This window comes from Anastrepha ludens, chromosome 3, assembly GCF_028408465.1.
Source record: "Anastrepha ludens isolate Willacy chromosome 3, idAnaLude1.1, whole genome shotgun sequence".
NCBI lineage: Eukaryota > Metazoa > Arthropoda > Insecta > Diptera > Tephritidae > Anastrepha > Anastrepha ludens.
The window spans coordinates 119,010,939-119,034,949 of record NC_071499.1 but is presented as its reverse complement, the minus strand read 5'-3'; the positions used below and the strand labels follow the sequence as shown (position 1 = coordinate 119,034,949).

Sequence of the window (24,011 nt, the reverse complement as noted above, 5' to 3'; positions counted from 1 at the left end):
ATATTATTTATGAGCTGCGACGTAACAGGTACTTTTTTTCTGGTGAAGTAAAGGTGTTGAAGTCAGATTTTTTAAGTCAGAAATATGGAGGCAGGTTATAAGTCTCGAGCCTCTAATTGGACCTGAGCCTTTCTGTGGACTTACAAGAGGCTACATGTAACAATTTCTCAGGAAGTGGGAGGAGAAGGTGGAGAAAAAATGCCTTAAGCACTGGCGAAATTTGATCGGTCAGAGACAAGCGACACAATTCGTAACGCTGAACAAAGGAATTTCTGATAGGTTAGTTTCACTCAGCAGAGTAAACTTAAGACTTTTAACTGCTGACTTTATAGGCCCCAAAGCGGAGTAACATATTTTAATGAAAATTTTTTGTCTAGTTGATTTCAATTGATTAAAGAGGCTTTACATTCCACGGCGCAAACTGAAAGATCCACTTTTGAGCAGCTTTACCGCCGCCATTTTTTTTCTAATTTCAAACAAAATTTTGTATATTCATTAAACCATAAATATTAATATGTAATTTATTTTAAGATAACAAATACTCTCAGTTTTTCGCAAAAAATGATTGAAAAACTCGTTGTCTGGAGGAGCTGCCTCGTTAAACGCCCAAGGAAGTTCACAAATTTAGCAAAAAGTGGTTATTAAGTTACCACAAATAAGAAATTTCAACAAAGCGGAGAATAAATTGCCTGAACCTGAGGTGAAATCGAGGGCTATTATCAAAATTAAACATAAATTCTATAGTCACAGAAAGTCACCAAAAATTTCTCAGCTTAAAAGTATGCTAAAAATTTCAACAAAATCGAGGGGAAATGAAAAAATACATAACAGCACAAATAAGGAAAGAACCAGCTCAGTAGCGGTGAGCAAAATGAAGAGAGCACACGAGAGAAGTTAGAATAAAATGCATGGGGAAACTGTGTTGCTTTGCTTCAGAGCGCGACAGTTCATCGGCATTCGCTGTGGGGAAGGTGAATTAACACAATACACACATTTACTGCTTCTCTCCCCTTTTCCTTGCATATTGAATTTACCACAGCCCACCTTGGCTATGGTGATTATTGTTAGCTCGTTAGCACTGAACCGTAATCGTTAACAGCGTGGCAAGAAAAAACAAATTTACGTATTAACATTAGTATAACGGCTAAATGAACGGTAAAGGTGTATATTCAATACTGCATATGTGTGTGTGTGTGTATTAAATTAGACGAATTTTCACACACCACAGTCAAGTGCTTGCAACTCACCACAGTAGCCAGTAGTAAAACCATCAAATGGCTTGGCCAAGAATGCATCAGTTCGGGTCGGACATTTAACGGTGAATGTACGCAACGCACGCCAGCGTCGCGTCGTGGCAGTAATGTAACGCGAAAGTAGTGGGGAAACAGAAAGACAACAAGCAGATAGTATAAGAAATGAAAAAACAAAAATTATGAAATGAAACCAAAACAAAAACAAGTGCAAAACGCGAAAAACAAAAACTAAATAAAATTCTTACCAGCCACACGGTCGAAAACAAACTCATGTGTTTACTTATGGTATAAACCATTATTATTGTATGGGTACGTGGGGTACGTGTGTGTATTTGGATAATTAAAAATTTATGTTTACGCGCCTTGAAATATGCAGGCTGCTCTGTGCTGTTATATGCAGTGCGTTGCGCAGCTGAACGAAAGAGTGGCACACAAACTAGTAAAAGCGTAAGGGCAAGCATTGAGGGTATCTATTAAGTGAGCGTGTGTGCGTGTGTGCATGTGTGTAATTGCTGTATGGGTGCCTGTGTCGATGCAATCGTGTCCCCATGCAGCTGCTGCCGTAGTACGTCATTGCGGTCTGCCGCTATCATTTCCTGCCGCAACGCACTTCCCAAGGGTGATGTTTTTATTTTTTATTTTTAGTTTTCTGCCTTTTTATGGATCTGCAAGCGTTGCAGGTTATGCGAATGTAGCGATGTTCGCATTCTCAGAGAGAACTAAAAAATTAAGCAGCTTAAAATACAAAATGGTGAGTAGAAATACATGAATGGATTTAAATTTTTTAATAAAATTATATTTAATTCATCAGGGATAAAAAGTGCGCATAAATATTTATGTGGAATGGAAAGAGTGCACTAGAATTTTTATATTCTCGCATTTCAATATTTTTTGCTTTGATGGTCTCGAATTCTTCGACGAAGTAAGCGGTTTAACTAGCTGTTTTTGTGCGCTAAGAGGGTTCGTGTTGTAGTATACGGGAGTCCAAATATTGGTCAAAATATAATGCAAAATATAATGCAAAATATAATGCAAAATATAATGGGTCAATAATGATTGCTATCTTCAAGTTGCTTATAGGTGAGCGAGAGGGGTGGGATGTAAGATATAAGAAACACTTTTGGTTGTATATATGGAGTAAAACACTTCACACAATCAGCAGGAAAAATTGTCAAAAATCAAAGTAATTTTTGAGCGACTTGAAACTTATACTTTACTGTAACAAAATTCAATGAACTATTAAACCTTATACTCGAAATTTTCCAGAAATTCTAATTGAAAATTTTGCAATTCTGTTACCGTTGTTGATTTGCCGAATTTTTATAAATTTTGTACAAAGTTGAGACTTTGCGTTATATGGTTTTTGTTGTACTATAAACAATAGTTTTATAAAAAGATTATTGAAATTAAAAAACAAACAGATAAATAGTCAAAACTTCTCCATATGTGGTGTACACCTGCTTTTGACGCTGACTGTAACGATATATTAGCTTGGGGAAAAATAAATCCATTACTTTATAATACATTTTTAAGCAAAAAAGGTCCAGAAAAAAATTAAAAAATGTTAATTAAGCTAAAAAATCTGCACTTTAAAACTTACGCAATTGAACCACGAGAATCTTTAGTTTCCAACACACTTTCAATCGACTTTTTTTTTTTGTTAACTAAAAGTTTTTCAATTGTTTAAGTTTTCGCAAAAAGCTATTAGTTCTGGAAAAAGAAATCCTTTATTTTTGCGTATACTTTTTGCACAATTGGCTTAAAATTGTTTTATGATTGATCCTTTCTGTCTGGGTGATACTACGACTACTAACATGCCGGTATGCTTGATTATGTTTGTGATTGTAGCGACATTTTAGACATTTTTGACACTTTCTTTAACATCAAAAATGCCTGAACGGCATCGACAAATCAAAATTGCACGTAAAGTTGTTACAGTATCGGCACTATAAAGGCTATTCACAATTTTATCGACCTGGCTTGCATTTTTGTCTTTATAAAAGAATAACTCTAAAATGTACCGAATTTTCTCTTTGTTGATTTTCATTGTTACTCATCTTGTCCTGCAATTCACAACTGAATGGAACAAACAAAAAACAGCAACAACAATTAACTGGTGCTTACTCCCTTTTTTTGGGTTTTCGGCCGAGCTCCTCCTCCTATTGGCTTCTTGTGCGTCGGTGTGCGCCTTGATGTGGTTCCAAAAATGGAGCGACCTATAGTCTTATGCGGCCTCTGAACGACAGACAGTTTTTATTAGGAGCTTTTAATGGGAGAAATACTCTCGGAGGTTTGCCATTGCTTGCCTAAGAGTGAGCATTTGAATATATTCGGCCCTAACGCCCGAATATTTGTGAGACCTTAGGGTCATGTAACCGTTTTTTGCGTTTTTTTGCATATTTAAAAATTACGTAGTTTTATGTCCAAATTAGGAGGGTACAAATTAGTAATTTCGCAATTTTTTTATTTCATTAGTAAAAAGAGCTTTGGAATGTTTGCTCAAAATAGTTTGGAATATGAAGATCTTCAGTATCTGCCGAATGAATATTAAATCCAAATATTAAATTATACCATCATTAGGGTTTATTTAAGAAAAGAAGTGAAACACATTTTCTATTAGAAGCTGCAATTGTGTATTAGCCGCAGAAGGCTAGTTAATTTCCCTGTTAAATCTGGTTGGCTTTCGCACACTGACGTTGGGGAAAGCCATCCGCTGAATTAAGTCAGAGTGGTGGTCATCCGACCCCTTTCGAGAACCATGCCACTCTTGCTTCTCTACTTGAGACGAGCTTTAGTTTTGCAATTTTCGGGACAAAGTGGTACAAAAAATGAGTTTGTTTTGCATTTTTTGAGCTAACAACTTTTTCATATTTGCATTTAATGGAAAAATGAATAAATAATAAATAAAAACAAATTAAATTTTATTAAAACTTAATAAAAGCTAAAAGAAACGTAGTTTAATATTTTTTTATAAAGTTTATTGTTTGGCAGATATCCCACGTAGTAGGCATACAATTTTAAATGAGGAGGATGCTTTGTCAAAGGATGCTTTAAAATCAACAAAAAAGCATAAACATTTACTTCACAATAAATTTTAGATGCACCATTGACGCAAGTCTGTAGATATTGTTAATCGTTGAATACTTTTACCGAAAAACCTGCCTGAAACTCTGTGCACACCCATTAGAATTTTTGCATTGCAATTCATAAATGATTTTTTTCCTTTTCCACTTCTCTCGGGAGTATAGGGTCCCGACAAGACATTTGTCTTGCGCTGGTTACGTTAATCTATTTGATTTCTGACAGGGTAGGTGATTAGCCTGCCGCTAGTTCGTAAAAGATATTCCACTGTAATTTGTGACTTCCGCTCTATCACCCTTTTTGAAAATCAGAATCAGAGCAAATTTGTTTGGAAAAAGTCCCTCAAACTTTAACAGTTGTGTGTAAATTACTGTAAATTCCCACAAGCTGGTCCAAAAATTCACGTGTTGAATTTTTCAAAAAGGCATATGCAACAAAAAAATTTTTTCCCAACGTTTTATTTATTCATAAAGTAAAGGCAAGCCTTAATGCGAAACTCTTATTACGAAAAACAAATTTTACAATAGTAAAGAGTGAATTTTTTCTTTTTTATTAAAGCAACAACAATATATTGAACAAAAAAAAAAATTTGTAGTAAACAAATTTAGTACAAAATATGGTTAAAAAAATATAAAAAAATTTAAGAACAATTGTTTTTTTTTAACATAAATACTATACATACAAATGATTTTTACTCTTTTTCGTAAACAACTTTTTTTCTTTTTTCGTAATAAATTTGTGTGAAAATTTAGGTATTGTTTGTTTTATTGAAGTAAAATAAATTTTTGTGTCGAATCAAAACAAAAATTTAAGAAACAACAAGAAAAGCAAAAGTAATACATATAAAAACTAAATAATCAAATAAATTTTTTATTAAAGCAGCAACAATTTATTGAACGAAAAAAAAATGTTTGTATAAATTTTAGTACAAAAAATAAAAAAAAAATTTAAGAAATAATAATTTTGAATTATTGAAGCAACAGAAATTTATTGAACGAAAAAAATGGCAAGCAAATAATTGTAGTAAAAAATTTTAGTGCAAAAAATATAAAAAGAAAATTAATAAACAAATGTGTTTTTTTACAAAACAAAAATAATATATATATTATAAAAATGATTTTTTTTTTCGATTTTTATGTTTTAGTAAATCATTTTAAGAAAACGTAATATCTAGTAAAAACTTTTGGAATTTTGTTTTCTTTCGACAAAAAAATTGGTTTGTTTTCAATAAAAAACAAAACAATACCAAAATTTTTTTCTAAACATTTTTTTCGATAGAAGGATGGTTTTGTTTTCAATAACAAACAAAAAAATATTAATTTTTTACTAATTTTTTTTTTTTGGATTAGACAAAAAATTGTTTTTGTTTCGACAAAAAAATTATTTTGTTTTCAATAAAAAGAAGTCCTTAATTTTTTACAAAAACTTCTTTTTATTTCGACAAAAAAAGTATTTTCTTTTCAATGAAAAAGAACAATAGCTCAATTTTTTTTTTCGACAGAAAAATTGTTTTTGTTTCGACTAAAAAATTGTTTTGTTTTCAATAAAAAAAACCTTAATTTTTTACTAAAAACTTTTTGAACTTTTCGAAACAAAAATAATATATATACAAAGTTTTGTTTTCTCAGTTTCAGTTCGGTTTCGATCCAAAACAAAAAATTAATAATAAATTAAATATTGGTTTTTAATTTTCGGTTTGTTTGGATCAAAACCGAACTGAAACCAAACCAAATCTTCGTGAAATAACGTTTCTTTTCCGAGATAAAAAAAATATTTTTAAGAAAACTTTTTTCCACAACAAAAAGTTTTTGTAATATATTTACAATTTTTCCTTCTGGAAGAAATATTTACAATTTTCCTTTATTTAAATAATATAATATGTAAACAATTTTTTTTTTGGTTTCAGTTGGGTTTCGATGCAAAAAAACAAACTGAACTTTTGTGTTCTGGCTTCGGCTGAAGGCGAAACCGTAGGTCGGTAGTTCTCAAATCAAAATCCTAGAAAAGTATTTTGCGGCGTTTCGTTTTAAAGTTTTTCAAAACATTTTATTTGGTTGCACTGCGTTATGAAACTGAAATGTTTCACGTTAAAACAATAAAAGAATCTTCATATAATTTAAATTTACGCCCACATTTTCAGCGCCGCCTGCTTGCACTCATTTCGAAATGAGTGCTAAAAAACCTATTTTTATGTGAACGAGTATGAGAATGTAGGTGTAAGCTATTGTTTAGGAATTTCACCGCCACAATACATGAATGCAAGCGAAATTGTAGCTGCACGAATTCACTAGTTGCGCCGTGTGAGCGCATGGAAAAAATACTGCGAAGCATAAATTTCGGAGCGAGACTAAATGTTGAGTGTGTTTTTTCTTGTTTTTGTGTGCCAGCGATTGAGGTTTTAACTTCATACAAGGGGCGACTTACATTTTGCGTCAGGCGGTTGTAGTGTGTGTGTGTGCGTATAAAAAAACACGTACAAGTGTTTGTCTGGCGAAGCTGAGGAATATACGGCTGCATGTGTGCTACATATGACTGTGTTTGCAGCGTACTGGTGTGTGTGTATGTGTGCGCGCTAAATGCTTGCAATGTGCGCATTTCCATGCCAGCGAATTATGTCTTTCGTTAGCGCGAATTATTTAGCAGACTGTTGGCATACTTTCGTGTGCATAAAAATAAGTTTTTTGCGCGCGCCTGTGTGAGTGTGCGTGTGCGTGTAGTGGGGGTAAGCATTTATATGTAGTTGTGGACGATTTGTATGTCGCCTGATTCCACTTGTCTGGTTGTTCGTTGTTAAACCATGCGACCACGGCGGCTGTATGCACTTGAGTGCACTGGAAAAGCCACAAAACACACACACACAAACGCACGTGAATGCACGAATATGCATACATGCATCCATAAATAAGTTTAAAATAAAAAAAAAAACAAAAACGAAATACTATTCAAATGCATTTAGTGGATGCACTTTTTTAAACATTTCCATATTGAAGTATACACACACATACAAATACATACTCACTCATACACACTTAAATATGCACAGCTCGCTCGGTTCACGCCTTACTTTGTTGCCATTTTGCCGCCATTTAAGTGCACTTTTAATATGGTTTGTTGTTCTAGACTCGTCGCGTCTCGAAAGTTGGCCTCAGTTCCTTGCCACTTTACTTGGCTTTGCCTCATATCTCACAACCTGTTTCTCTTGCTTCACTTCACTTGCCTCATTTGTTTCGCTTCCCATCGCTTTTCTTCGCCTGCTTTACTTTATCACAATGCGCCTCTCCATTTCAATTTAAAAGCTAGTATTTTTTCTCTCCCGCCCTTTTCCCTACCCTCTTATTCTTTCGCTCTTCCTTCCCGCCACTTGTCTCGATTTGACTTATTGTTGCGCTTTTCATGGCATGCGCTGACACACATAGCCAATCAACTACGCACACACATACACACTCACTCACTCAAATGTAAGAGCGCGCCATGCCAGCACAGCTGCGGTCTTGGTCACATTTCTTCAGTTTTCGTATATTTCACTGTGTGTGTGTGTAGGTGTTTGGCTTGCCTGGTTGAGCATGAAATGTGATATGAGGCACAGCAAAGTGCAATGACTTACTGCAGTCTGCTGCTAAGGCGCTGAGCTCTACGAGAGCTGCAAGCATTGTCTACACATACATATGCACGCAATGTGCGTAGGTATGTATATTTATTGAGCGCTTAAAGCGAAGAAGAAGAGCCCTGCACATAAATGAGAAGAAAATGCTTTTAGCGCAAGTGCCACTTTTCTACATACAAAAACAAAAAAAAACAAGTACTACAAAAATATTTTGCAACTCAGTTTAAGAATTCAAGATATAAATTTTAAAGTAAGCTCGCTGAAATTTATACTTAATAATCATACCAAGTCACCAATAAATTGCTTTCAATCTGACCTGTTAAACGCCACACTAAGGCGACGTGAATCGAATATCGAAAGCGAATCCATTATCTTGGGATAATCCTCGATAGTAAACTCCTTTGGAAATCACACGTTGAAACAAAGACATCCAACGCACTGACAGCCTTCTGACAAAGGCACAAAGGTGTCTTTGGGGAAACGTATTTCTCGTAGCAAGATCCTATGGATCTACACTGCTCTGATAAGACCTATTATCACCTATGCATCAATGGTCTGAATGGGTAAACTCTCAATTGGGGAAGTCAGCAGGACCTTAAGTAGGTAGGTAGGTAGGTAGGGTGGTTGTCGTAAGACACACTTAGACCTTCGGCAGGTCCATTGTGATACCACTGGAGCTTATCCTTACTCTACGTGTTCCTTTCCAAACCATCCGGTTGCTTTAATAAACGAGCAGAGCTTCGTTAGTTTTAGATGGGCTATATCCGCTACATCGGTTAGAAATGCTGTATCGAGAGTGCGCAGCCTTCTCATAGCTAGGCTTTCTTCTCTTCTTCTTAATTGGCGCGATAACCGCTTACGCGATTTTGGCCGAGATTAACAAAGCGCGCCAGTCGTTTCTTTCTCGTGCTAACCGGCGCCAATTGGACACACCAAGTGAAGCCAAGTCCTTCTCCATCTGATCTTTCCAACGCAGAGGAGGCCTTCCTCTTCCTCTGCTACCACCCGCTGGTACCGCATCGAATACTTTCGAAGCCGGAGCGTTTGTATCCATTCGGACGACATGACCCAGCCAACGAAGCCGCTGGATCTTTATTCGCTGTGCTATGTCTATGTCGTCGTAAAGCTCATACAGCTGAAAGCTAGGCTTTCACACTCACATAAAAGGTGTCTGACTGTTTCCTCTTCTTCTGTATTAAGACAGCTTCTACAGAAATCGAAGTAAGGGAGTCCTAACCTTCTAGTGTGGCTGCCTATTAAACAATGACCAGTTAAAACACCTATCATTTTTCTTATAGGTTCTCTGTTGAATCTTAGCAAGATCTTCGATCGACCGCTGTTCCAGCTCGGCCAAGTCTGTCTGCTTAGTTCGCATGTTGTGAGGTTTTGCCAGATTGTATTTACGTATTTGATGGTTTCCCTGTCAATAAGTAATTTACAAGTGGCTATGGGCATGGGTATCAGCGCCTTATCCGGTTCGATATCGAGCTTATCGAGACTACAAACCACTGTGGCCATCTGTCGTACCGGAGCTTTTCCGACTACTTTAGGCTCGGCATTGGATGCTCTGGTTAGTCTACCACTACTTGATGTTTTTATCCAAGGAGAGGCCTTGAAAGCCGTCTGCAGGCTGAAAAACAATGGGAATTGGGGCAGCCCTTGTCGGGCATTGGACTTAAATCTATGGACTTCAATATGCCGCTTTACTCCATGCCATCAGGAGTCGTACTTGATAAGTGATACAGTGTGGTGCTGCCAGAGACTCAATTGTAGTCAAACTCCGAAAATTTGGCAGAACACTGCTTTCACATTTTCCCGGATGGCTCCAGGACCGAGCCCAGATCTGGTTCTGGTATCTACGTGGAATCCAGCGGGACAAAACTACACTTCGTTCTTGGTATGCGCGCATATGTGTTTCAAGCGGAGGAGTATGCTGTTCAAGAAGTTCATTGCTGTTGTGAAAAACAGATGGATAGGTAAATCTGTATGTGTCTGCAGCGACAGCAAAACTGCGTCATGGCCTTAAACAGCCCGTCAACTACTTCAAGGGTAGTTGAGTACTGTAAATTCAGGTTAAACTATGCCGGTAGACATAATATCCTGATGCTAACATGTTTCCCGAGACACGTGGGTATCGTGGGTAACGAATCTTCTTGCTCTTTAGCTAGGATGGGCTCTGAGCCCAACTTCTTTGGCTTGGAGCCCGTTCTGCCAAACTCTTCTGCAGCGATCGAAGCCACGGTTAGCAAACGGGTTACTTCAGCCGACAAGCGATCTTGGCAGTCTGATAGAGACTGCAGATGGACTAAACTATTGTAACCTGTTGTGCCCGACCGACTGTCGCAGATCCTCTTGTCACCAAGCAGAAGGGATTGTAGGCACTTTTGACAGGCACTTTTCTATGGGTGAAACACTTGGAAAAGGTAGGCATCTCAGACTATGCACTCTGTCCAGCATGTGGAAAGGAGGATGAGACAGCGGACCACTTTCTGTGCGCATGCCCGACCTTTGCTCGAATCAGGCTCGAGGGTTTGGCACTGATTTGTTAAGAAGCGACTTCCTTCGCTCCTTGACGTCATAAGATCTACCCAGATTTCTTCGGAGGTAGGGTAGATTTAAAAAAATATTAAAAAGGGAACCTAAAAATTTTATTTAAATGAAAAACAATTCAAATGTAAAAACTTTATATTACAATAATTAAACGTTTTTTTTTTTAAATTCAAAATAGTTCAAAACATTAAGATTTAAAAAACTAAAACTATTGTAATTAAAAAAATTAAAACAAAAATAAATTTAAAAAATTTAAATTAATTGCAGAAATTAAAAAAAAATTATACTAATTTAAAAAGTAAAATTGAAAAATTTAAATTAATTAAAAAAAATAAGATTACAAATTTAAATTAAATAAAAAATTTAAATTAAATCTAAAAACTAAAATTTAAATTAATTAAAAAAGTAAAAAGAAAAAATTTAATTACATATTGATTAATTAAAAAAAAAACAATTTAAATTAATTTAAAAAATGAAAATTAAAAAAATTTTAACTAGCTCAAAATATTAAAAAAAAATTTAAATTAATTCAAAAAATTAAGAATTAAAAAATAAAAAAAAATAAAAATAATGCAATTAAAAAATTTATAATTAATTACAAAAATTGAAAAACAAACAAAAAAAAATTGAAACTAAAAATTTTAATAAACTAAAAATTGTAATATAAAAATAAAAAAATTCAAATGAAATCTAAAAATTAAAATAAAAAAAATTTAAATTAACTACAAAATTTATTAAAAAATTAAAGTTTAAATTAGTTAAAAAGTTTAATTAACTGCAAAATGTAAATGAGATCTAAATATGTTTAAAAATTTAAAAAATTTTAATTACTTAAAAAATTTAAAAAAAAACTTGTAATTAATTTAATAGAAGAACAAAAATTTATTTTATTTAATTAAAAAAAAAAAAAATTGAAAACTTTAATTAACTAAAAAATTAAAAAAAATTTTATCAAATACAAATTAATTAATTTACTTAAAAAATTAAAAAAAACATGTAATTAATTTAATAGAAGAACAAAAATTTATTTTATTTAATTAAAAAAAAAAAAATTGAAAACTTTAATTAACTAAAAAATTAAGAAAAATTTTATCAAATACAAATTAATTAATTTAAAAAAAAATTTTTTAAAATAATAAAAAGAAATAAATTTAAGACATTTAGATTAGTTCAAAATATTAAAAAAAAAATTTGAACTTTCAAAAAGTTAAAATGCAAAAATTTAAATTAACTAAATATTTTGTTGTTTAGTTTGATTTAATTAAACTAATTTTAATTAAAATTTAAAAAGGTAAGAGAAAAAGTTTTTAATTTTTTTTTTTAATTTTTAAAAAATTTAAGTTAATTGCAAAAATTAAAAACCAAAATTATTTAAATAAAGAAATGAAACTTGGAAAATGTATATTAATTAAAAAATTTTGAATTTACTTATTTCGTTATAAAAATAGCGTTTGTGCTGTTTGTTTTATGGTGTGGTGTAATTACTTATTCTTAAAAACTTATAAAGAAGTGTCTTTTTTTATGTTCTTATTTTTTAAATTTTTGTCCAATCTAAATAAATAGTATTCAAAATTTGTTCTTCATGAATTTCGAGTAACGCTCGTTTACTGTCATAACTTTTAATTAACTTCATAATGCTAAAATTTCCCTAATTTTTATACAAATGAACGAGGCTTTTTAAATTTTTACTTAATTGTTCAGGCGCTTCGCGATCCCGAAATTGCGTTAAGGTTATCCTGATAATATTGTTAATTTTATATTTTTTGTTCCTTACTTAATGTTTCTAGTTTTTATAAGAAGGACCGGCTAAAGTCTTCTAGAAGTATGAGTAATTTTCGGGATCCAGAAATCACACTAGAAATATCTTAAAATCCTGCCATAAAAAGTTGCTGTTAATATTTTAATTTTTATATCTTTATTTCTTATTACTAATAAAGCCTCCAAAACCAGCTTAAATTTCATATCAAACATTTGTTCGATTCACACTTTTTTTAAATAGTCGGGACTAAAAATTGCTTCATTGCTTGTTGACTTTAGTCTTTACTGCAAACTAAACCTGCAATACTAGTTTTCTGCTCCTATCAAACGGCTATTAAGCGTGGCAGTGGCCATTTATCAAAGTTCTCACAAACATAACTCTAAAAATTTACTCAAGAAAAAATACTTTAATTTACTTAGTAATTCAAGTGGTGTATTTTTTAGTCCTCGTGCTTTCATTAACATTGACTAAGAAGTAGCTCCGAAAAGTAGGCCATATTTGTGGTCACTCTTAAAACATAGTTGCCATGTCTTATGTTTAGGTCTTACTATTTTTAGCGATGTCACAAGTGACCAGAAATTTAGACAAAAATGCAAGGTTTCCAAACTTCAACCTGACTTGCCTTCTCTTCGCAAACAAAACTTTTATAGCTACTTATATATGTGAATATATTTACTGATATGTAGTAAGCATGTATGTATGTATGTATGTGTGTAAGTACGCTTCCAATGCAGCCACATATGCTGAGGAATATGTATTTCAAACAAATTTAGGCTTCTAAGTTTTTTATTTTTATTTCTGCTCCGTTATCTGGATTTATCAGCTTTTGCACTTAACTGTTGACAAGTCAACGCTTAAGCCCATTAGAAATATAAAACGACAATCATGCATTTCTAAACATGTATGTGTGCACATAAACACAAACAAACGCACCACATATACAGAAACTTTATCAAAATTGTTGTTGGGCGAGTTGACATTTTCAGCAAAGCAAAAAAGCATACCAACATTGTTGAAAATAGCAGCCTTTAAGTAGTTTTAATGGTAGACCCTATAGTCTACTTTAAGGGCAACATGTGTTAAACATGGCAAACAACAAAAACATTAGCAACTACAAAAGTGAGTAGAGCAAATAAAACACATCCGACAAATGCGAAAATTACAGCAAGAACTAAGGCGAGCAACAATGTGAAAAATTGCTTAAAAGTAGAAAATAGAGAAATTTGACTTTGCAACTAAATGAGCCAGAAGTAAGAAAAGAAGAGAAAGCAAATCTGATTTACGAATTTGTAAACCATTCAGAGCATTGACCAGCAAGTGAAGGCATATATGTATGTGCAGTTTTGTTAGAGAGTACGAGTAAATCATGAACATTTTTTATACTGAGGTGTGAGTAGCGCTTTGAGGAGATAGGGATTTTCAAAATAAAAAAAAAAAAAGTTTCTGAAATGGGTCCGACTGGATGAGATAGGCATGAAAGGTGGTCCATTGTTATAAGCAAATGAAGTGTTCAAATTAATTTAGAGTAACCATAATATTCATCGCACGATCTGAAGACCCGGGTTTATCTAATTTTCTACAAATTTTGTATTTAGTTGCTTAACGGGTTGCAGACAACGAGTTCTTAAATATTTTTTTGGCTCCTTTAAGAGGTCAGCAGCGCTAAAAGAGGAACTGTTTTTAGACAGGATAACAATAAAAAAATTAATTTGTAGTGTTTCTTAGTATTTAAATTTTATAAAAAAATGAATTTTAAGTCACATGACCCAAAGTACAATACAATGAAAAAAAGTTGCACCACGGTCTGCAAAATTTCTCTTTGAAATGTTGATGGATCTGTAAAAAGTAAAAAAATTAAAAAAATAAGGTTTCCGGCTCTACAACTATATAGAAAATACTTTCAAATATTAAAAAAAAAACGCATCAAAAAACATTAAAAACTCTATGAGTTACCATGCAGGCCGTGCCGAAAAAAGTAGTTTCGAGAAAAACGAGTAACCTGATCTTTCCAACGCAGAGGAGACCTTCCTCTTCCTCTGCTACCGCCTGTTGGTACCGCATCGAATACTTTCAGAGCCGGAGCGTTTGTATCTATTCGGACAACATAACCCAGCCAACGTAGCCGCTGGATCTTTATTCGCTGTACTATGTCTATGTCGGCGTAAAGCTCATACAGCTCATCGTTCCATCGTCTGCGATATTCGCCGATGTGCAAAGGTCCGAAAATCTTACGCAGAATCTTTCTCTCAAACACTCCAAGCGTCGCTTCATCGGATGTTGTCATCGTCCAAGCTTCTGCGCCATAGGACGGGCATGATGAGAGCCTTGTAGAGTGTTAGTTTTGTTCGTCGAGAGAGGACTTTACTGCTCAGTTCCTACTTAGTCCAAAGTAGCATTTGTTGGCAATAGAGATTCTGCGTTGGATTTCAAGGCTGACATTGTTATCGGTGTTAATGCTGGTTCCTAAATACACGAAGTCTTTTACAACCTCAAAATTATAACTGTCAACAGTGACGTGGGTGCCGATACGCGAGTGCGCCGACTGTTTATTTGAAGACAGGAGGTACTTCGTTTTGTCCTCGTTTCATTCATATCTTCATCCGCCTCATTTGTGATGATGGCTCAATGGACTACAAACCTCACAACAGTGTGTCATACTCGTAAAGTTATACAGATTTCGAAATACATTGGCCTAAATTTCAGAAAAATTAAATTTATGATATCCGTGTTTCTTTAGAGTACCTCAAATTCTTTATGCAATCTCCGTTCCTAAACATATCTAAAAAAAATAAATAATTGGCGCTTACACTTCTGTTAGGTGTTTGGCCGAGCTCCTCCTCCTATTTGTGGTGTGCGTCTTGATGTTGTTCCACAAATGGAGGGACCTACAGTTTCAACCCGACTCCGAACGGCAGATATTTTTATGTGGAGCTTTTTTGTGGCAGAAATACACTCGAAGGTTTGCCATGCCTGCCGAGGAGCGACCACTATTAAAAAAATGTTTTTATTAATTTTGATTTGATTCGAACCAACGACCTCTCTGTGAATTCCGAAAGGTAATCACGCACCAACCCATTCGGCTACGGCGGCCGCCTAAACATATCTCCTAATGGCAAAAATTACTAAGATATCGAAGATTTAATTTCTGCTCGTACAATCAGCGTCTTGCCTAACTGCTATCTAAGCCTATACGGCCAACTCACTTTTGCTAGCTTAAAAGGTTGGTTCGATCAGCAGATTTATGCGGTTATGGTTATGGCATCCCTAACTCAACTTTAACAGAAGATGTTACAGTTGCAGTGAGAACCATTTCTCATATGCATGTTAAATGATAAAAGTATTTTGTAGGCGCAACCAGAGCCACTCTGTACAAATAAGAGAATAATAATGAATTTGGTGTGGCCGAGTTCCTGCACAAAATGCTTGCTTTTGGCATAAATACATATTTAACGTAATAAACGAAGTGATTGCTGTCATAATTTGGAAATAACAAAGACCAAAAAAATCAAACAAAACCATGCAACTAGCACTCTCTGTTTTTTTACATAAAATTACAGGAACCTCTGTTAGTCCTCTGGTGTCAGCAAGCCACAAATTTTAACGTAGATCGTATATATCTCGAATTTAACAGAGTTATCATTTGCAGTTAAGTTCGAATAATTGGAAAGAGGCTATATTTATTTTGTACTACGTCCCATTATTGCTTAAAAGCTCTGTGTTGATTAGCTTGAAGTGGATAAGTTAAATATAAATAAATTCTCAATAAAATGATTACACAAATTATCTTTTCATAACATTTTAAGATCTTATGTAAGCTGAGATACAAGTTTTTGTTGTTTGAAATATATTATATCAATTATTATGACATACAAATATTATAATAGGACTATGAATAAGTTCGTGCGGTTTTTTTTCGAAATTTGAAACTTTATTGACGTAAAATGGTTACAAATTTAATATTCAAAATATTGTCCATCGCTTACTACTACTTTTTCCCATCTTTCTGGCAATTCACGGATTCCCTTTGTGAAAAATTCGGTCGGTTTTGCCGCAATCCACGAATCGATCCATTTTTTGACTTCATCGTAATTACGGAAGTGCTGGTCAGCCAGGCCATGTTGCATCGATCGGAAGAGATAGTAATCGGATGGCGCAAGGTCTGGACTATACGGCGGGTGGGGTAGGACATCCCATTTGAGCGTTTCTAAGTATGTTTTGACCACTTGTGCAACATGTGGCCGAGCATTGTCATGTTGCAAAATAACTTTGTCGTGTCTATCGGCGTATTGCGGCCGTTTTTCTCGCAGTGCTCGGCTCAAACGCATCAATTGTCGTCGGTAGACATCCCCCGTAATCGTTTCATTCGGTTTCAGTAGCTCATAATACACAACACCCAGCTGGTCCCACCAGATACACAGCATAACCTTCAGGCCATGAATATTCTGCGCCGACGTCGATGTTGAAGCATGGCCAGGGTATCCATACGTTGCCCGACGTTTTGGATTGTCGTAATGGACCCACTTTTCATCGCCAGCCACAATTCGATGCAAAAAACCCTTTCTTTTGTGCCGTTGAAGCAGTTGTTCGCATGCCATAAAACGGCGTTCAACGTCTCTTGGCTTCAATTCATACGGCACCCAATGGCCTACCTTTCGGATCATTCCCATGGCTTTTAAACGTTTGGAAATGGATCTTCTTGCGTTTGAGCCGGATCTTGATCGAGCAATTCCTCCAATTCGGTATCCATGAACTTTGGCGGCGCACCCTCGCGTTCTTCGTCTTCCAAGCCAAAATCACCACTTTTAAAGCGTGCAAACCACTTCTGGCACGTTCGCTCAGATAGAGCATGCTCACCATAAACTTCCACCAAGATACGATGACTTTCGGCTGCTTTTTTCTTCATATTAAAATAATGAAGAAGAATTCCCCGCAAAAACACATTATTTGGCACGAAATTCGACATTTTCAAGTGTGGTAAAAATATTGTTGTTTACGCTTCAAATAAAAAACTTATACTGACGTTTGTGCCTTACGACAGTAGCTCTCCAATGAATGTTTGGAAATGTGGATCGATGGAATAATAATCAAGTTACGCCATCTGTTGTAAAACCGCACGAACTTATTCATAGTCCTATGAAAATCGCCACATCATCGTTTTTCAACGTAGGAATTCGCTATGATGCTAAATATCTTTATTTTTAAATTTGCCTTCAAGTCTTTTCATGTAATTTCTAACAAAATCTGCAAAATTTCACAGCTTACTGCAATGCACACTTTTGCGTGCTAAATTTTTGTGTAGCTTGTACTACTAAACATCCATATGGCGGCCTTGCTAGCGAGAAAAACCTAGTGATGTACGAATGAAAATTGTTACAAATTTAAACCAAACCAAACGCAACAACAAGAACTTCTATATGTACATATTGTTTACGCTTCAAATAAAAAACTTATACTGACGTTTGTGCCTTACGACAGTAGCTCTCCAATGAATGTTTGGAAATGTGGATCGATGGAATAATAATCAAGTTACGCCATCTGTTGTAAAACCGCACGAACTTATTCATAGTCCTATGAAAATCGCCACATCATCGTTTTTCAACGTAGGAATTCGCTATGATGCTAAATATCTTTATTTTTAAATTTGCCTTCAAGTCTTTTCATGTAATTTCTAACAAAATCTGCAAAATTTCACAGCTTACTGCAATGCACACTTTTGCGTGCTAAATTTTTGTGTAGCTTGTACTACTAAACATCCATATGGCGGCCTTGCTAGCGAGAAAAACCTAGTGATGTACGAATGAAAATTGTTACAAATTTAAACCAAACCAAACGCAACAACAAGAACTTCTATATGTACATAGGCAAGTATATATGTAGCGTCTACTATATTTAGACACAAGAGAATTGCAAGCAAACTTTTGCTACGCCCCAATAGCTTGATAATCAATAACAGCTGCAAACAACAATGCTAGTGACAACAACAATAATGCCAGAACTAGCAAAACTCTTGTAAAAGATGTATGCACTTGTATTTCTAGTTTGTGCGCACAAAAGCGTTGGACAACATTGCGTATACGTAACATTGTAGCAAGCAATATCAAAGCCGGATAATAGATGGTTAATGGACGGATGAAGAAATGTGTGATCGAGAGTCGCTAGTCGGTAACTGTGTCAGTGTAAGCAAAGAAGTGGTAAGCAGAGGAAGGTGGTACAGAAAAGCGGATAACAGGAGCCAACAACAACAATGCAGACCAAAGGAAAGGAGAAAACTTTATTGGCGCTTACTTCACTTGGAATGGGTGAAGGAAAAGTTCAAAGGAAAGTGCATACACTACCATGTATTTGAAGCTATGTGTAAGCATGTGTATCTGTGTGTGGCTGTGCATGAATAGAAATTTCACTGCAACACCGCTTCAGCGTGCCTCTAAGCGTTGATGATGCTTGGGATTTAGTGGTAAGTTTGTTGAAGAATGTTAGCAAACGCAGCCACAGCAACAGCATAAGCAGCAGCCTCGTAATGTTGGCCGGCAACCGTTGAGGCGTGAGGATTTACTACTAACTGAGTTGTTAGGGCAACCAGTTGCTCAACCTCGATTTACATACATACATTATTCACCTGACATATCTACGTGGACATTTAAATGCTGAGGTGTTGAGTAAATATTTAAGAGAGCATTTGAAGTTTTAAGCGGTGAGGGGCAAGTAGTGGATCTAAATCAAATATTCGCTTTTAGTTTTGAATCAATTTAATATATCTAAAACTACTTTTTCGTTAATAGGATGTGCCTTAAAGCGATTGGAAATATTACAAAAAAATTTCTCAGCAATAATTTTTTTGTCTGAAATTATGTGTGTTTTGCATATGTTGATAGAAACAAATTGTTGGATTTTGCTGCTATAGCAGTTAAATTTTTATAAAAAAATGAAAATGATATAAAATGCATTAAATTCTATGCATTGCATTCTCAGTAAATGGTTAACCAATATAAATTGGAATGTTTCGAAAAAAAATTTTAGGTTTATTTTTAATTATTTTGAGTAAAAATAATAATAAGAAAAATTAAATTAAATTATAAATTTTAAAATAAGCTCGTTTAAGTTTATGCTAAAACTTTTGCATTAGAACTTTCAATTTTATTTATAAATGTAAAAGGGATGAAATATTTTGTACTTTTTTTATATCTTTTAGAAGACCAGGGTTAAGGGAAAAATCTGTTAACACAAATTTAAGAACTAAGAAAAAAAAATTTCATGGAAATATAAAATACAAATACATTTTGAATTACAAAAAAGGAAAGAATATAATAGAATATAATAGGAATAAAATTTGCAAAAATAATAAGTTCAATATTTCTGAAAACAAATCCATTTTATACTTAAATTTCTTAAAATTTTTCACCGAAAAGAAAGTTTTTAAAGAAAAATGTCTTAACAGTTTGACTTGTATATATCTGCCTGTGAGGTCTCATATATATATATATATATAATTGGCGCATACAACCTTTTTGTGTATTTGGCCAAGCTCCTCCTCGTATTTGTGGTGTGCGTCTTGATGTTGTTCCACAAAATGGAGGGACCTACAGTTTCAAGCCGACTTCGAACGGCAGATACTTTTATGAGGAGCTTTTTCATGGCAGAAATACACTCGGAGGGCGACCGCTATTAGAAAAATGTTTTTCTTAATTTTGATGTTTCACCGAGATTCGAACCTTCGTTCTCTCTGTGAATTCCGAATGGTAGTCACGCACCAACCCATTCGGTTACGGCGGCCGCGAGGAGGTCTCATAATGATATCAAAACGGCACTTCTGTGCTAGTTGAGGAGTGCCAGACTGGCACTTCAACCATTTCACCTACCTACGTACCATTTTATCTCATATTTGACTTCGAAGCGAATCTAATATTTCTTTTTGTAAAAGATGAAATAAAACAGAATAAAATATTTTGAAAATAAAGAAAATCACAAAAATGAATTGCTCACAAGGACCATTTTCTCATCTAAATTTGATAAAAAAATTCTAAAGATCATTTTTCACTTCAAGGATTTTGTACAGAAAAAGTAAAAAAAGCAGCAAAAAATATGTATGAAAAAAGAATATTTCTCCAAATATTTCTCCAATATTCATCCAAATTTTAGAAAAAAAATTACAAAGGTCATTTGATCACTATAATCTTTTCCAACATTTTATATAGGAAAAGTAAAAGAAAACAAGAAAAATTTAAATATTTATAAAAAATTTTTAGAAAAGAACAAAATATTTCTCACAAGGGCAAGTGGTAATTTCATCATCCGAATTGTCAAAAAAAGTGTCAAAGCTCATTTTACCACGTTCGTCTTTTGAAAAATTTTATATGGCAAACAATTTAAATATTTATAACAAAATATTAGAAAATAGTATAAAAAGATAAAATACTTCTCAGAATGGCATCTGACCATTTTATCACCAAATTTTATAAAAAACTTTAACAAGCCCATTGATCACTTTTATCTTTTGAAATATTGTATATGGGAAAAGTAAAAAAAAAAATAAGAAAAATTTAAATATTTATAAAAAAACAATAAAAATATTAAAGAATATTTCTCTCAAGTGTACCTGGTCATTTTATCATGCAAATTTTACAAAGAAAAAATTACAAAAGCCTTTTCCTCACTTTGATCATATTAAAGTTTTTACACAGAAAGTCAAACATAACAAAAAACAATTTCTTTAAAGAACGAATATCTTTTAATAGGCCCATTTCAGCCCCTAAATTTTTTGAAACTCGTAGAAAAAAGGTAAAACTGCAAACAAAGTGTTTTAATGAGCTATTTTATCAAATACAACTTTTGAAGCACTTTTTTAGAGGAAGACTGAAACTGAAAATTTTTGAACTCTTTTTTTTCAAAAAACCAAACTTTAAATTTTTTTGTGGGTTTGAATTTGAAGACATAAGTTTGTAAATCAGTTTCATATAATTAATGCTTTTTTTGTAGAAATGGTATTTAATGTAATACCAGTTGCTCACCTGCGTAAGACTCCTGCTAATTGTTTACAAAGAAAAATACAGAAATGTAGAGAAAAGTTCTTTAGTTGAAAATTTAAACTTTTTTACAAATTAACAAATTTATAATTCAGAAAAATCACAGAAAAAAATTCATTTTAGGGAAAATGTATTTAAAAAAATTAAATTAAAACAAAAATTTAATAAAAAGAAATATGCATTTTATACCAAAAGTTTATGAAAATTTGTACAAGTTTGGTTGTCCGCAACAAATTTGTAAATTAATTTAGTTAAGCCCGTGTGAATCCCAAAACTTAAATTTTTGAATTATCTATGGGCTAACAGATAATAATTTTAATGTAATGGGCAGATCTGTATTGAAGCTTTTCATATATTTATCAAAAAAAAAAGGCAAACAAAATATTTAGTTTTAGGGTAAAAACATTTAAAGGACCATTTTATTACCTGAATCTTATGAAAATGTATCGAAAGGGCATACCCATTTGTTTAAAAGAAAATTACAGGAACAAAAAAATATTTTTGGAAATCAAAATATTTCTTATTTACTATTATTTTTCTAAATGTTTCAAAAATTTTGGGAAAAACTGGGATGAGTTTCAGAATTTAAATTTTCCAATAAATTGATGTATTTTCATAGAATACTTTTAATAGAATGGCAGCACCTACATCCGTCATATTCATATTTTTTACAAAAAAAAAGGAAGGAAACTAAATTTTCTAAATGTTAAACATTTTGGGAAAATATCGGTCTGTAATTAAAAATTTAAAGTTTTCAATTAATTTATGTGTTGGCAGATAATATTTTTAACCAAATGGCGTCATCTAACATAGTTTTATTCATTTTTTTTACAAACTAAATTTGGTTTAGAGGAAAAATATTTAAATGGCGATTTTACTACCTAAATTTTACGAAAATTTTTTTTAAGGACATACTCGTTCATTTTAAGAAAATTTTACAAATAAACAAATATTTTGGGGAAATCTATTTTTTTTACAAATTTGTAAATTCAGCCGTTTATTTTGAAAGTGGTTTAAGTCCATTTTTTAAAAAATTCTAGTTAATGATAACAATAATCACAATCCTATATAATCTTTTTTATGAACAATTTATGTCTAGTATTATCATTAAAATCGCTACGATTTGGGGCACCGAAAATTTGCTTGTTAACGAAATGCAAAAAAAATTATTTTGAAAGTGGCTTAAGTCGACGCAGTAAAATTTATAATGGCAAAAATTATAAATTGGCGTTTCTTTGGTAATATGAAAGTGCTTTAGTAAGCAAATTTATAAAATTCTTTAATAGTGCCATAAGAATAGTTGTGTTTATTAATTATAATTTAAATAGTTTCTTAAGCTCTAATTATAAACTTTAATATGTCTGACAAAAATTACACTGGAATTACCTCAGATGTGTCACTATCTGGGTAACAAAAAAGAATTTACTTATAGGTTTGTAATTAAAATAAATTTCTATTGGGAAATATACCCTGTGCAAAGAAATAAAATTTCAAGAATTTTGGATTCAGAAAGTGAAGATGATTTAGAAATCAATAATTCGAATAGTACTAAGAAGAGAAGAAGAATCGTAGGAAATTATTTGTCATCAGATGATGGTCATGTGATTTCAGCCCAAATTCTCTAGAAGTGAATGAGTTACCAGAAAGAAATGGTGATAAATACGCTCAAAAATTAAGAAAATCTTATAGAATTACAGGAAAGAAATATTACAGTGCGGCTGGAAAAATTATCCGGGGAAAAATATTCCAAGACAAAGTCTGTCATTGTTTAAAGAAATGCTTAAATCTGATTAATGTATAAGAAAGGAAAATAATTTTTGATAAATTTTAGAATTTTGGGAATTTCAATAAACAAAATGTATATTTACATGGAGTTACCGAACATCATATTGTGTAACGTAAACGCTTGAGAAACGGCAAAGGTTCGCCAAAAAATTACACTTACAAATACTACTTAAAAACTACTCACGGAAATGTTTCAGTATGTAAAAAATTCTTTTTGAGTACTTTTTTTATATATCATTAGACCAATTACAACGTATTTTAAAATGTAAAAATATTGGAAATGATTTGCGTGGACGTGTGCCAGGACCTTTTAGGAAAATTAATGAAGAGGATAGAGAAGCCGTAAAAAATCATATTAAATCTTTTCCTCAATATGAATCTCATTACACAAGGTCTCATAATCCAAATAGAAGGTACTTACACCCTGAATTTAATGCTACTAAAATGTTTAATTTATACCTGGAAGAGTGTAAACAAAAAAAATTAAGCAATGTTAATGAGTGGACATATAGAACAATTTTTAAAAGCGAGTTTAATTTACATTTTCATCACCCACAAAAAGATACTTGCCAAAATGTGATCAATTTAATATTAAAACTAAAGTATCTTGTAATACGGAAGAAAAGGAAAACCTCACGGAAGAGCATAATATTCATTTAAGATGTGCTGAACTGACCAGAAAATCATTAAAAGAAGATCAATATTTGGCCCGAAATAATCCAAATGTATATTTTGCTTTTTCATTCGACTTTGGAAAGGTTACCTTTTATAAAATTGTCTGTTTCCATCGCCTATTACAAACGTAACCTGTACATTTTAAGCCTAGGTTGTCGTAACTTTCACAATAATGAAGTTTACATGTATTCCTGGGTTGAAACTGTGGCATCGAGAGGTTCTCAAGAAGTAGTATCTTGTATATTAAAACACCTCAAAAATCTTAAAAATCAGAAACATATCAG

General features: G+C 33.1%; 1 protein-coding gene across 5 annotated transcripts in view; it reads left to right on the top strand.

Annotated features, from left to right (window-relative positions):
- Positions 1-1,286: 1,286 nt before the first annotated feature.
- The window catches only part of LOC128858891 (uncharacterized), a 49,957-nt gene continuing 27,232 nt past the window's right edge, over positions 1,287-24,011 (top strand). For 2 of the 5 annotated variants that reach the window (XM_054095452.1, XM_054095450.1), the window contains exon 1: positions 1,287-2,004. The gene's annotated coding sequence lies outside the window, so the exon portion shown is untranslated. The remainder of the gene's footprint in view (positions 2,005-24,011) is intronic. The other 3 variants (XM_054095451.1, XM_054095454.1, XM_054095453.1) reach the window with 3 other exon arrangements.